Below are 13,941 nucleotides of genomic sequence, written 5' to 3' on the forward strand. Positions count from 1 at the left end.
TGCACCAAGATACAATGTGGCTCAGTTGCAATTTCTTCAGAGGTTTGTATATTATTTCTTCACTTGTGTAAAGACTAATTATCCTTACTGGATTAATAATAATAATAATAATAATAATAATAATAATAATAATAATAATAATAATAATAATAATAATAATAATAATACTTTACTTTATCTCCAAGTGAAGTCAACTGGTTTTTCAAAACCATTGTGCCTTCCCATGAAACTGGCCAGATTAACAGCCAGCCTCCACACAATGTTAATATAAAATGCACATGAACAATTTTCTTCATGAATGGTAATGTTGCCAGAATACGTAACACAAACAATAACATGAACAAAAGTACAAAAAATAACATATTCTTCCTTTCACTACTGCTTTGCCTTGGAGAAGACATGGTTGGGCTTTCCAGATCAGATGGGCTTATTCTATCCATAGCAAACTTACATGACTTTTTAGTGCTGGTGAAAGTTACTTTTTTAAACTACTTGGATGAGTCACTCACTCTCAGCCCTGGAAAACCCTGAGATAGGTTCACCTTAGGGCCATTGTCATTCAAAAACAGCTTGAAAGCACAAAAGAACAATTAGAATATGTAGCAGAAGCAGGCGATAAAACTTTCAAGGGCAGGAACTGCATTGAAGGAATGTCTGTTTTCATGTGTGCTTTGCTTGTATATCTGTAATGGGGATGCGATTCGTCATTAATTTTGTTCTTTAAGGAAGGAACAAGTAATTTTAGCAAGTTTCTTTCTTTCTATACATTTGCAGTGTGAGGCCTATTATTCACAACATTTCTATGTGGTATTTTTGGGCAAAAAACAGCATTTTCTGTGCCGGAAAGAGCTTTTTCTGCACAGAAAATGCTGCTTTCTGTGTTAAAAAAAATACAAGTGTGAATTTTGCTGAGAATAAGTCCTGACCTGTAAAAGTTCTCATTAGGATTTTTCTCATCAGGGTTTGAAAAACTTGAAAAACATGTTTTCCTGAATTTCTTGAATGTTTTCAAATATTCTTTCCATCCTTAATTCATAAATAAAGAAAATATAAACAGATTGAGGCTGCAGTGCTCCTTTATTCAAAGGAACAAGTCATGGTAGTGCTGTCCCTAGAATCTCATTCATCTCGGAGAAGGATGGATGGAGCAAGAGGACAGTCTGGTCACCCAGCAAAACAAAAATGTTCGTAAAAATAAAATACTCATGCATGTGTACTCTGGTGGCCACAGTATTATTTTCAGTATATTGTTTATCACAGGGGTAACCCACAGGTAGCTTGGGACAGCCTACATGGGGGCTATTCCATTTTAGGCTGAAAGACAGTGACCAGCCAGAAGCCCACACAGGCTGCATTCACACTGTAGAAATAATCCAGTTTGACAACACTTTAATAGGATCAGTGCTGGGAATTCTGGGAACTGCAGTTTTGTGAGACATTTAGCCTTTTCTGTCAAAGAGCTCTTGTGCCACAACAAACTACAATTTCCAGAACAACATAGCATTGAGCCATGGATGTAGCCACAGTGAAGTTTATGCCTGAAAAAGGATTGGGATCCAGGACCTCCTGAGCAATACTGACAGTTGACTCATTATACCATGCTGGCTCATCAGATGAATTCAACATTGATCGTTAGAACAATGTATCTGTGCAATAAATGTTAATTCAGCAAGAGTTCTTTTCCAGATTGCACCCAATGGCTCTAACAGACACCAGCTATTCATCAGACCTCCTAAAACACTGGCCTATAAGCTCCATTTCCTAGGAAAAAAAGCTTTCCTGGTAATGATGATGGCATGTTTATGAAAGCAAACAGGCCCTGTCCTTAGATCACTGGTTACTGTACATTGTCCTAAAAACTCTGGGAACGACTGTGGCATTACAAATATGACTATTTGTACTTGGCATTACAGTTATCTGACTTACAGTTATCTGACTTACAGTTATCTGACTTACAGTCAGCAATTCTGATTCCGATAAGTATTTCCAGGGAATTCTTTTTCTCTGAAAGTCTCCATACATTGATTCTTATACAACTCCCTGGCTTAGCATTTGTCCAATGCATTTCCTATCTCAATGATTACTGTCATTTTCCATGTCTGTCTGTCTGTCTATCTGTCTGTCTGTCTATCTATTTAGTATAGCTTTCTGGCAGTCAGTGTTCAGTCTCAGCTCTACAGAAAACAGTTTGCAAATTATTGCATAAACTTTACATGCATGTGAAGTTGAAGGCTTTCATGGCCGGCATCCATAGCTTTTTGTGGGTTTTCCGGGCTATGTGGCCATGTTCTAGAAGAGCAAAACATCAGGAATAACCTCTTCTAGAACATGGCCACATAGTCCAGAAAGCCCACAAAAAAACTATTACATGCATGGCACATTAATTTCCTAAACCAAAACCTTATTCCAATTTGGTTGCTTGGAAATTATTCATCTTTACTACAGGGGACTAGCTGAATGACAATGCACAAGTGTGATGTTAAAGCTTTCCAATCCAAATGTATATGTCCACTACGTATATATTTTGTTGGTAAAACTGAAACTGTTTTACCATACACTGTAAACCCTGCAAGAGGGGTCAGACACTGATGCACTTTCTGTTTAGAAAGAATCAGAAAGAGGAAATTAGCATGTGTAGTGTCATCATCACTGCCTCAACTTTATGGTAATAAAAATTATTTCCAAGATGTGTTAACTATTTATCAGGAAGCCAGAAGACAATGGAAACTCTGGCTGTAGTGCCACATAACTGCTTACACTATTACATTGAAAGGGTCATGAATTTCAGAATTTGTATTTCCAGAAGATGAGAAGATGAAATGGTTTCTTCCCAGTGTCAATGACAGGGGACAGAGAACCAAGAAAATCCTTCCCCTGTCAGCACTAATGTTTCTCATTAAAAAGGACCATTTTTAAGAGCACTGGATTAACTACTTCCTGTGGAATTTTAACTATTATTTAACATGAGCCTTTCCTTTCCCAGTTACAATTATGATGTGACACATGAAAGCATCCATAGGGCAAAATATACAGTTGGCCCTCTGTATTCACAGATTATTTATCCATGGATTAAACCATCCACAGCTTGAAAATATTCCCAAAAATATAAAAATTTCAAAAAGCAAACCTTGATTTTGCATTTTATATGAGGGACACCTTTTTACCATGTCATTATATTTGATGGGATTTGAGCCTCCACAAATTTTGGTATCTGGGGGGGGGGGGAGTTTTGAAACCAAACCGCAGTGGGTACCAGGGGCCTGCTATATTTCTAATAGGGAGCCCTGGTTGTGCAGTACTTAAATGTCAGTACTGCAGCCATAATGTTGTGAGTTCGATTCTAGAGGAGGGCTCCAAGGTCCACTCAAGCCTCAATCCTTTGGTAGGTCAGTAAAATGAGTATCCAGCTTGTTGGGGGCAATTGGCTTACACATTGTAAACTGCTTAGAGACTGCTTAATTCAATATAAAGCGGTCTTGAAATGTAAATGCTATTGCTATTGATTTTGGAAAATAGATGTGTACCCCAGGAACCTACAAATGTTGTACTTACATCATCCCAGACACTGACAATTGTGGCTAGGGCAGGTGGGAGTTGTAGTCTAAAAACAAAGAGGAAATATATCTTCGGAGCTGCCTCTGCTAAGGTCAGGTGTATAATAGCTGGCGTTCTCTCCTTGATAAATTTTATAGGTAAAGTGGCAGGTGAGCAGAGGCTAGGTAAACACCCGGATACAAAGGCAATAGTCATCCAATCCTCTCCAATCAGTACCAAACCCAGGCTGGAATCTTGTTGGTACACTGCAAGAGCCTAGGCAGAATGGAAACAACTGTGTATACAGCAACCATTAAAAAAAAAACTAAGAGATTGGAGCAATAGGCTGTTCTTCTGAATCAGCAGATTTTGCCTGCCATCTCTCTGCATAGCCTTCGAAAAAGTGCAACCACTAGCATAGTACACCAGCAGGATTCTAGAGAATATCCAAATGAGATCATCTCTTAGTATTACTGGAGACTAAAGGAGTACGTGTGTCTGTGAATGTTCCTGAACAATCCTGACTCTTGTTGGCTGAATCATCTCTGGTTTTTTGAAAGAGGATAAATGCATATTTGCATATGTTTTAAACAGCATGGGAAAAGATGGTGGTGAGGCAGGGTGTCAGACTGTGATGTTGTATATATTCAGGGATAGTCGTATTGGCCACATAGCAAAATACAACAAAATACAAAATACACAAAAGACTAATACCTTTACCAAAATGCACAAAATACATCATGCAAGCTTTCAAAAATCCTAGTGCCTTCTTCAGGCAAAAGATGTTTAAAAATCATACAAGAGAAGAAAAGTCATGATGTATTGAGATCCCTCCAGAACGGAACTACAATGGAAACAATATCTGAGACAAAATGTAGGCATGTGAATCTAGCATTATCATTTTTCTTCTTCTGTATGATTTTTAAAAACATCTTTTACCTGATGAAGAAGCCAGTGCAGCTTTGAAAGCTTGCATGATGTATTTTGTGCATTTTGGTTCAGTACTGCAGCCACAATGTTGTGAGTTTGATCCCAGGGCTCCAAGATTGATTCAGCCACCCATCCTTATTTAGGTCAGTAAAATGAGTACCCAGTTTGTTGGGGGCAATTGGCTTACAGATTGTAAACCGCTTAGAGAGTGCTGAGTTTACTATGAACCGGTATAGAAATGTAAATGCTATTGTTATAAATGCTATTGCTATTTGGTTGGTATTGAAGGTATTGCTCTTTTGGAGAAGAGGTAGTGTCATCTCTCACTGCAATAAACGACAATAAATCATAAATAAACCAGGACTGACTATGATGGCTCAAAACCAGGCAGAGAGAAGAGCTGTCCCAGAGCAAACCACAGCCTGCCATGCCTTCTTTTGGAAGATATTCCAGATTCATCTTCAGACTAGATGTTTTATTGCTGAAATAGAGAAAAACAGCAGAATATATGTATTTTAGATGCTTAGAACTTGCTGACCATGCTTATGCATTTTCAATGAGTCCATCTCATGTATGAGTAGTTTTATAAATTGGATTTTGTATTATGTGAATTTTCAGTCTTACATCTAAGTAGGAATGGAAGAGGATAGTTATGGATGTTCTCACAAACAGGATGCTGTACAATAGCTTGCTGATGGACTAACAATGTAAACTTAAACAACTTGTTGGTGTTGTTCAGTAGGTCTGAAATGCCACCCGACCTCCCACTTTGCACTCTTAGCTTCAGTAGTTAATTTGCTTTTCTTTAAACATGCAGTGCCAAACCAGATTGTACCAAACCATATTAAGTACACCAATATTTTAGTTATTGGAATCAGACCAAAATTCTTTTGGGAGATGTAACAGGTTTTGCCCTTGTCCTTGCAGCTCTCTTGACCACGAGAGGTAAATTGGTTTAGACAGAGATTAAGAACATGGACTTTCTTTTCCTGCCTGTTTACTTCCTCTTTCTTCTACCTATCCCAAAGCATTATAAACAGATTACTCATCTGGTTCAGCCACGGTTACTCCAATAACTGCTCTTTGTTGAACCCAGGCTGATCACATTTTCTGCCATGTGCTTGCTCTCTATGTCTTAATGGAGGAGGAAGTGCTGAAGCATGTCTGCTTACTACTGTACCTTTACTTTTCCAGAATAGTTCAGCAAGGATCAGGCTGGTCTATCTAAAGAATGGATTTCTCTAAAAAGTATTGTTCATTCTGAGGGAATTAAGAACTATTTTCTGCTTTCACTTCATCCTCCTAAGGTGGGCACTTCTGCTGTTGCTGGAGAAAAGGCTCGAACCACCCTTTCTAACACCATCTAACAAAAATCTCTCTTGCAATCATTTTCTCTCTTTCCCATTGTGCAATGATTTGCCATTCTGTATTTGTATGTAATGAATTGTTTCTCACGTACCAGACAAATGTGACTATTTTATGCTGGGGATGGTTTGTAACATGTTCTGAGTGTAAAATACTGTTTGAAAACACTGAAATTCTGGACCATGCCAACCACTACCATGTCAGGATGCACAGGGAAGCCATTGAAATCCACAAACACCTGGGCAATTTCAACAGGAAAGAGGAAACCCTTAAAGTAAACAAGGTTTGCCTACCAGTCCTGAAAAATAGCAAGATGAGGACTCAGCAAATGCAAATGAGAAATCTCCCAGGGTCAGGGGTTTCCCAGCAGACAATGAACACTAATCAAGCAGACACTAATCCTCTTTTGCAGACCTTCCCACCCTGAGGCCTGCCATTAGGAACAGAACAATATACATGCAAATCACTCCTGCCTTCTCAGGTCACACCGTATATATACCCAACTCCTTTCTAGGCAAGCATTCTCTGAAGATGTCAGCCACAGATGCTGGCGAAACGTCAGGAATAAACTCTTCTAGAACATGACCACATAGCTAAAAAAAGCACAAAAAACTATCAGTACTTTAGAGCTTCATAGATTTAGGAGTAAAACAGACTGCACCTTTGGAGCGATGTGCAGCTGCCCCTTTTCTCGCCACTGTATTCCATGGTAACCACTGGCAGCTGGTAGCTTCTATATCAGTAAATCTGCTCTGTGTTCTAGCCAGTCTTTAAAAGGACTATCCAATGTGCTGAACCTTTTTTTTGGGGGGGGGGGGGGGGGAGGGATAGTTTTCATCACTTTAGGTACCTCCATTAAAATTAAGACTATAACATGGAGTGGATTCACCACTCCACTGACATGGAAACCACCAACAATAATTACTCTTTAATAGACGGCCTTGGTATCTGCTGGGGTTTTTGGTTCCAAGACCATCCGTAGTTACAAAATCCCAGTGGATGCTCAAGTCCCCCTATATACAATGGCATAGTAAAATGCCTTATATAAAATGGCAAAACCAATGTATTAAAAGTATTTTTCAAGCCATGGATGGCTGAATCTGTGGGTGAAGAATCTGTGGATACGCAGGGCTGCCTGTATAAGTGAATCAGGAACATGAGTCTTCGAAATCTAAGATTTGCAGGATGTTGAAAGTGAAAATAAAGTTTTTCAGCATGCCCTTCCCTGCATCTCTCCTTGCTTCCAAACAAGGGCCTGTTGCAATGTCACCCAAATAAATTGTTTGTCAATGACAGAGCCACTTTTCTTGCAATTGTGCTCACTTAATTATGTGCCGTTAAGCAAGAATTTATCACTGGCAGCATTTGTTGTTACTAATGCCCAAAGCTTGCAAATTCTTGGTAGTGACGCATACACACCCTGGACAGTCTCACGGAGCTTAAGTATTGTGACATAAGCACAGAAAACCTCTCCTATCTAAGACATACTGATACGTGATCTTATCTGTCACTCTCAATAAGACCTTCGGTATGGTAATAAGCTCATCATTTTCCCACATTGGTTTCAACATTTTATCATACCGCTTTACTGAGAGTCTAACTAGACACAATTCCATTTGCGCAATTAGCAATTGCATTAACAGCATTTTAAAAAACAAACAGCAAGCACAATGGGTCCCTGGCATGGAGGGAGGGGGCCTTGATTCTTTACCACTGAGGATTTCCTCCCACAGTATAACTAAACAGATGCAGGAGTCCTCATCCGAATCAGAGCCACAATGAGGCCAAAAGGTTAAAGAGGCTGAATCTTCCTTATCCAAATTGCTTAGGACCATAAGTATTTTGGATTTTTTTGTATTTTGGAATATTTGCATATATGTGTCAACAAGAAATGCATTTATGTTTTGTATACATCTTATACACATAGCATGAAGATAATTTTATACATGATATTTTAAATAATTTTGTGCATGAACCAAAGTTTGTGTACAGTGAAACATCAGAAAGCAAACGTATCACTATCTCAGCCAACCATGAAAAAGGTTTTGGATTTTAGAGTATTTCAGATTTTGGCATTCCAATAAGAGATACCCAGCTTGTAATACCCGTATCTGGAGTGCACCCCTTGCATATGTAATTTATTAATTTCATTGCTAACTGCATGAATGATGTGACCTCTAGTTCAGCTCTGACAGCTGGATGGCAAAAGGGATGCCAACATTACCAAGTGACAATGTACATGTGTTTTTGTATTACATAAAATACAAAACAGCTAATTTAAAAATGTTTTAGTTTAATTTTTAAAATTAAGATTCCTAGATAATATTGAAAGTGTTACCTGAGATTCATAAGGAAGATAAGCCATTTGATAATGTTAGTTTAATTTAATTTATAAAATTAAGATTCTTCAATAAGACGGAAGGTATTATTTGATGTTTATAATACAGATAAGCCATTTGATAACTGCATTGCTTTTAATTTAATTAAATTTTTTAAATTAAGATTCCTAGATAAGATTGAAGGCGTTCTTTGATATTTATAAGGAAGGCAAGCCATTTAATAATGTTGTTTTTATATAATTTAATTTTTAAAATCAAACAAATTTTCTTAGGACTGAAAATGTTGTTTGATATTTATAAGAGAGACAAACCGAAAAGTAGCTATGTTGCCTTGTTGGTGCCCGTCGTGGGAATAAGAGATATGAAACAGATATTGTTGTGTGGTGGTGCCTTCAGGATGATTCAGACTTATGGCAACCCTAAAGCGTCATGGGGTTTTCTTGGCAAGATTTATTCAGAGATGGTTTGTCTTTGCTTTCCTCTGAGGCTGTGACATGCTCAAGATCACCCATTAGGTTTCTGTGACCATGCAGGAATTAAAACCCTGGTATCCAGAGTCCTAGTCCAACTATCAAACCAAATGGATGTGCCTTACTGCTTTTGCTGGGGATGAGGATAAAACTGTAAGCTTTAACATTTTAAATTAAATATTTCTGCTATATAAGATGTGATAATTATTACTAGAGTCTGGCTACTTTGGGGACTTCCCTTCCCCACTTTAACATGGAATCTCTCTCTTTGTCCTTCTTGAGCGATACTATCTGATTACCCTCTTCCCCCAGTCCAGAGCATATAAGAAAACAGACATTTTAAAAATCCATCTTGATAAAAAAAAAATAGCTCTGGAGGTCATACGGTAACCCTAAAATTAAGATGAATAATTTGTATGTCTGAATTAAAAGATATGTCTGATGCTCAACTATTTGGAGGAATTTGTGTAGATCAGCATTTGCTCCTCATTGCTAAAAGTTGGTCAAATAAAAACGTAGCACCATTTCTATTGTTAGAAATGCTATCAAATGTCTGCTATGGAAGCCAGTGAGTATGTGAGAGAAATTGTGTATATGCCTGAGAAACAAGTATTCAGGGCAACAGAGATAGAAAGAACAATGCTGTTGCAATAGGTTTGTAGGTTAGATGATATATATCAACAACAAACATGCAGTAAGTAGCAGCACAAGTTTCGACAGGCTTTAAAATATGGGAAGGGACAAGGCAAAAGGTAATGACTTGACCCATTGTTGAGGTGAACTGTTAAATTCCTTCATACATTGTACATTCACACTGTTCTTTACTGACATGTGAGAAAACTCATATTTCCAAGGGAGATCAGGTTTTTAGTCTCCATTCAGGCAAAATTCTAACTGCATGACGTTGGCCCAATCATCACCTCTTTCTTTAGAGACTGTTGTGAACACAGAGGAGAAGATGGTCCTGAGCAATGTGAGTAAATAAGATAATAATAATACAAAATAAGATACACTTGTCCCTCCACATTCGCTGGGGTTAGGACCACAGAACCCCGGTGAATGTGGAAAAACCACAAATAGCAAACACCTGAGCGAACACCTGTCTAGGAACGTCTAGATCCTCCAGTGCAATTCTCTGGTCAACATCTGCCAGACATTGACCACAGAATTGTGCTGGAGGAGCTACAAATGCCTAATGGAGTGTTCTCTCTAGGAATCTCTAGGTCCTTTGGTGCGACTTTGGTTAAAGTTGACCATAGAGTTATGCTGGAGGAACTAGATATTCCTAGAGACAACACATTAATAAAATCCGTGAATAATCAAATCTGTAAAAGTCAAAGCCACAAATGTGGAGGGACGAGTGTTTACAGTACAGTGCACACAACTGGGCTTTCTCTCTCTGCAAGAAGGACAACAACAACAACAACAACAACAAACCCAGATATAATTCCTATGATAACTTCACTTCAGGAAAATTACTTTTTAGTTCACAACACCCCACTCGAGAAGATGCAAAGTACAAATTTGTAATAAATAAATAAATAAATAAATAAATAAAGGTTAATTATACAGGCATTAAGATTCATATGTGAGAAGTTTAAGTAACTATCTCTATGATAAAATAAATCAAAATAAACAGTTCATCTGAAACATCTGAACATTTGAAATGAAGAACCACTAAGAAAAGACCACTTTTCAATAGTAAAACACGTAGTACTATTGGGGGGGGGGTGTGTGTGTGGAATTAACTGTGTGTATTTAAGTAATACATTCTGTCCAAAATAATCTTTTTTTTAACCATGATTGTCCTTGAAATAAATCTAGATTGAAAAAACGATTTAAATGTATCTTATCCTACACTCTCCTGCAGCCATGTATGTCCAGGAACATCAGCAGTGATGCAAAAGCTAGAAAATGTGTTCTATCATTTAGCTTTGCAGATCAGGGTTATCTGAGGTCCTGAGATTTCAGGACCCATCCTTGAGACCTATGGATGATCTTTTGTGATGTATAAGCACCGGCTATAATTGTACAAAGAATGCATCAAGTTGAATGTACAATGAATGCCCTCTCTCACACACACATGCATACTTTTCAAGGCAGTGCTCTTGCCCTCAGATTTCTCTTCCTCACCCTCAGGAGTGAAGAAGAAGAAGGGCCAGGCCATGGCAACTCTACTATAATCACTCTTTTAGTGGCTTAGAAATCATTGCTGAACTTCCAAAAAGACACAAGATTCATTGGAACACCAAAGCCACTGATCTGATTTGTCAATCCAAGGCAGGCAAAAGCAGAATTCCCATACGCATACAATAATATAGGTACGCAACTCATCTCCATAATGACTGCTTTATTATGGACTGGTTTCCATTTATTTCTTCCAATAGAAACAGAGGTAGCTCCACCCAGTTCTCATGTCAGTCTTTGTAATGTCATCTTAACCTGAAGGCTAGGAAATGAAATGTATGTATGCACATTTATCACACATTTTGCTAAAGAACGCTGACAGTCTGCAATATTATTTCCTTTCCTTTTGCTGTCAGACAAAAACCTTTTTTGTTTGTTTAAGAAGGTGTTTACTGTATAAGCGGGGGAGCTTCTTATTGAGATGTTTTATTTATCTTTTCTAAATGTTGCATGTTTTTAAAATGATTTTATATTGTTTTATGTTTATGATTTAAATTTGTTTCTAAATATTATCAGGACTTTTTTTGTTGTTGCTGAAATCCGCTTTGAGAGAAAGGTGATATACAAAATAAATAAAGAATTAAATAAGTTTTTGTTGTTGTTCTGTTGACTCTTGTTAAACTGTACTGCTTTCAATTAAAGTTTTAAAAAATAATGTAGGTCACAGTTTGAGGCACAACTCTATGGAGGATGCTCCATATCGGAAGCTGTTGAGTACTACCACTACCTCGATATGAGGTTCCTAAATAAATAAATAAAATGAAGGTGTGGTGAGGATTGCTAAAATTGAGCATGTTGTTGTTGTTGTTGTTGTTGTTGTTGTGTGCCTTCAAGTCGTTTCCTTGGCAAGTTTCTTCAGAGGGGTTAGCCATTGTCATCCTTTGAGGCTGAGAGAGTTTGGCTTGCCCAAGATCAGCCAGTGGATTTAAATAGCTGATCCAGGATTTGAACCCTGGTATCCAGAATTGTAATCCAGTGCTCAAATCACTATACCATGCTGGCTCTCTGAGCATTAGGACATACAAAAAACTTGTGTGTGAACTAGGCATGCATGAATGAAGTCATAAATCATCCACTAGTGGGGGGGATTGGGAGTAGTTCACAATTTTGACTGAGAACTGAGTGACATCTCAGAGTAGACTGAGACTGTCAGCAAAGTTCCTTGGAAGCAAAAGCATATTAGGGGCAGGGCTATTTTGAGGCTTAAGGTTTACATGTCATATCTACCAAAAGACAGAGAATGGGGTTCATGCTCCATGGAATCTATAAACTGTGTGAGCCCCACACAGGTTAATTGTGTTTGACTCCTAAAAAGATGAGCTGACATGCAAAGAGTTTGCTGTATTTAATATATTGAAATGACAGGAACTTTTTCTTATTAATCTGCTGAGGAACTTGGAATTTAATGTACATTTTTAAGATAGCTAATCAAAACAACATACAGTAGCTCCTCCATAGCCACAGATTTTTTTAACCACAGATTCAACCATCCATGGCTTGAAAATAGTCAGAAAATAAATTCCAAAAGCAAACCTCGATTTTGCCATTTTATATAAAAGACACCATTTTACGTACTATGGCACTGTATTTTGTATTTGTATTTTGGTATTCATGAATTTGAATGTGTGTCCTGGAACCAAATCCCAGCAGATACCAAGGGCCCATTGTAGTGAGAAAATATCAAATGGATAATTAATAGTATGGAATGGTTCTTCATTAATTTGTATGCTCACCAATTGTAACAAAGCAAACATGAGAGAAAAAATCTATCTGTATATCAGTCAACTCTTATTACTAATTCTGTAGGAGAGACAATAGAGGGAGCATAATTTGCAATACTCACATTAAGATTATCAATCACCTCCAGAATCCCTGACCATCTTGGCTCGAGATTATGGGAATTGTATTTCAAAAAGTAATTTTTCCAGGCTGTTAAAAGGACAGCATTGTAAAATGTCTCAAGATCACAACCTAGATAACAATTGTTTTCTTGGTTTGGAACTACCACTCTATACTGCGGGTTTAGACATATTTAGTAATTATTTACACAGTCCTGAAGAACAAAGCAACCATGAAAAGAAATATGTGGGTGCGGCAATGGGATTGGTGGTCAAATACCAACTTGCCTCTTTGTGCTCATTCCTCTGTAAATTATCTGTGTGTGTCAACTACTGAACAAAGACAGTGGAAAGCTGTTTTTATCACTTGTGGTATTAACAAAAGGGTAAGAAAGCAAATATAGATTTTGAATCCATTAATTTCCAACTAATAATACTATACATTAAAATTTAAAATTATTTTAGATTAATAATGAAACCCTCTTAAATCCAAATGCTGTAATATTTTACTTGAAAAGATCTATATGGTTGGTGCCGGGTAGAAAATGTCATACCTTCCAACTGTCCTAATTTTGCAGGGACAATCCCAGCTAATCCTCTTTTGCCCCACCATTTAACTACTTTTAAATTGTTCTGTTTCTGGCTGCATCTACACTGCAGAATTAATGCAGTTTGACATCACAGTAACTGTCATGGCTCAATGCTATGCAGTTCTGGGAAGACTAGTCATTTAGCCTTCTCTATTAGTGAGCTCTACTCCCACAATAAATTACAATTCCCAGGATGCCATAGGATGGAGCCGTGACAGTTAAAGTAGTGTCAAGCTGCATTAATTCTGCATAAACTGCTGTCTAATTTTTCATCTTTGTGCAATACATACATACATACATACATATAAAACAACTCTCTAAGAATATCTTTTCTTTTTCTAAATACAAATACCATTTAGAAATTTTGAGACACAGAAGAGTTTTCTTCCATCTCTTACTGGTCTTAGAGGCAAACAATGTGGATAAACTGAAATAAACTTCATAGGCTACAGTCCACAGTTGAATGTTCTGTGGACAAAACCAATCCAAACTGCAGATCACTTTTGTGGCATGATATGCGCATTGCTTCATCAGTGCTATAAACATGAATGGCTAAGCTAACCATAGACATTTATCACATTTTGCTTATGATGCTCAGAACAGCAAACTGTCTTTCATTTTGCCTGAGTAACCAAGAATCTTTCTTTCTTTCTTTCTTTTTGAAGCCTTTTAATGTAAATAATGCAGT

The 13,941-nt window shown here is 37.5% G+C and overlaps 1 protein-coding gene across 2 annotated transcripts in view; it reads right to left on the reverse strand.

The window, feature by feature from the left end:
- SLC44A3 (solute carrier family 44 member 3) overlaps nucleotides 1–13,941 on the reverse strand; it is a 144,233-nt gene that overhangs the window by 93,248 nt on the left and 37,044 nt on the right. Inside the window, exon 1 of one of the 2 annotated variants that reach the window (XM_042466150.1) lies at nucleotides 4,833–4,941. The exons of the other annotated variant lie outside the window; for it this stretch is intronic. The gene's annotated coding sequence lies outside the window, so the exon portion shown is untranslated. Of the gene's footprint in view, nucleotides 1–4,832; nucleotides 4,942–13,941 lie in introns of those variants that run through there. 2 annotated transcript variants of the gene reach the window in all.

This window comes from Sceloporus undulatus, chromosome 4, assembly GCF_019175285.1.
Source record: "Sceloporus undulatus isolate JIND9_A2432 ecotype Alabama chromosome 4, SceUnd_v1.1, whole genome shotgun sequence".
Classification (NCBI taxonomy): Eukaryota; Metazoa; Chordata; class Lepidosauria; order Squamata; family Phrynosomatidae; genus Sceloporus; species Sceloporus undulatus.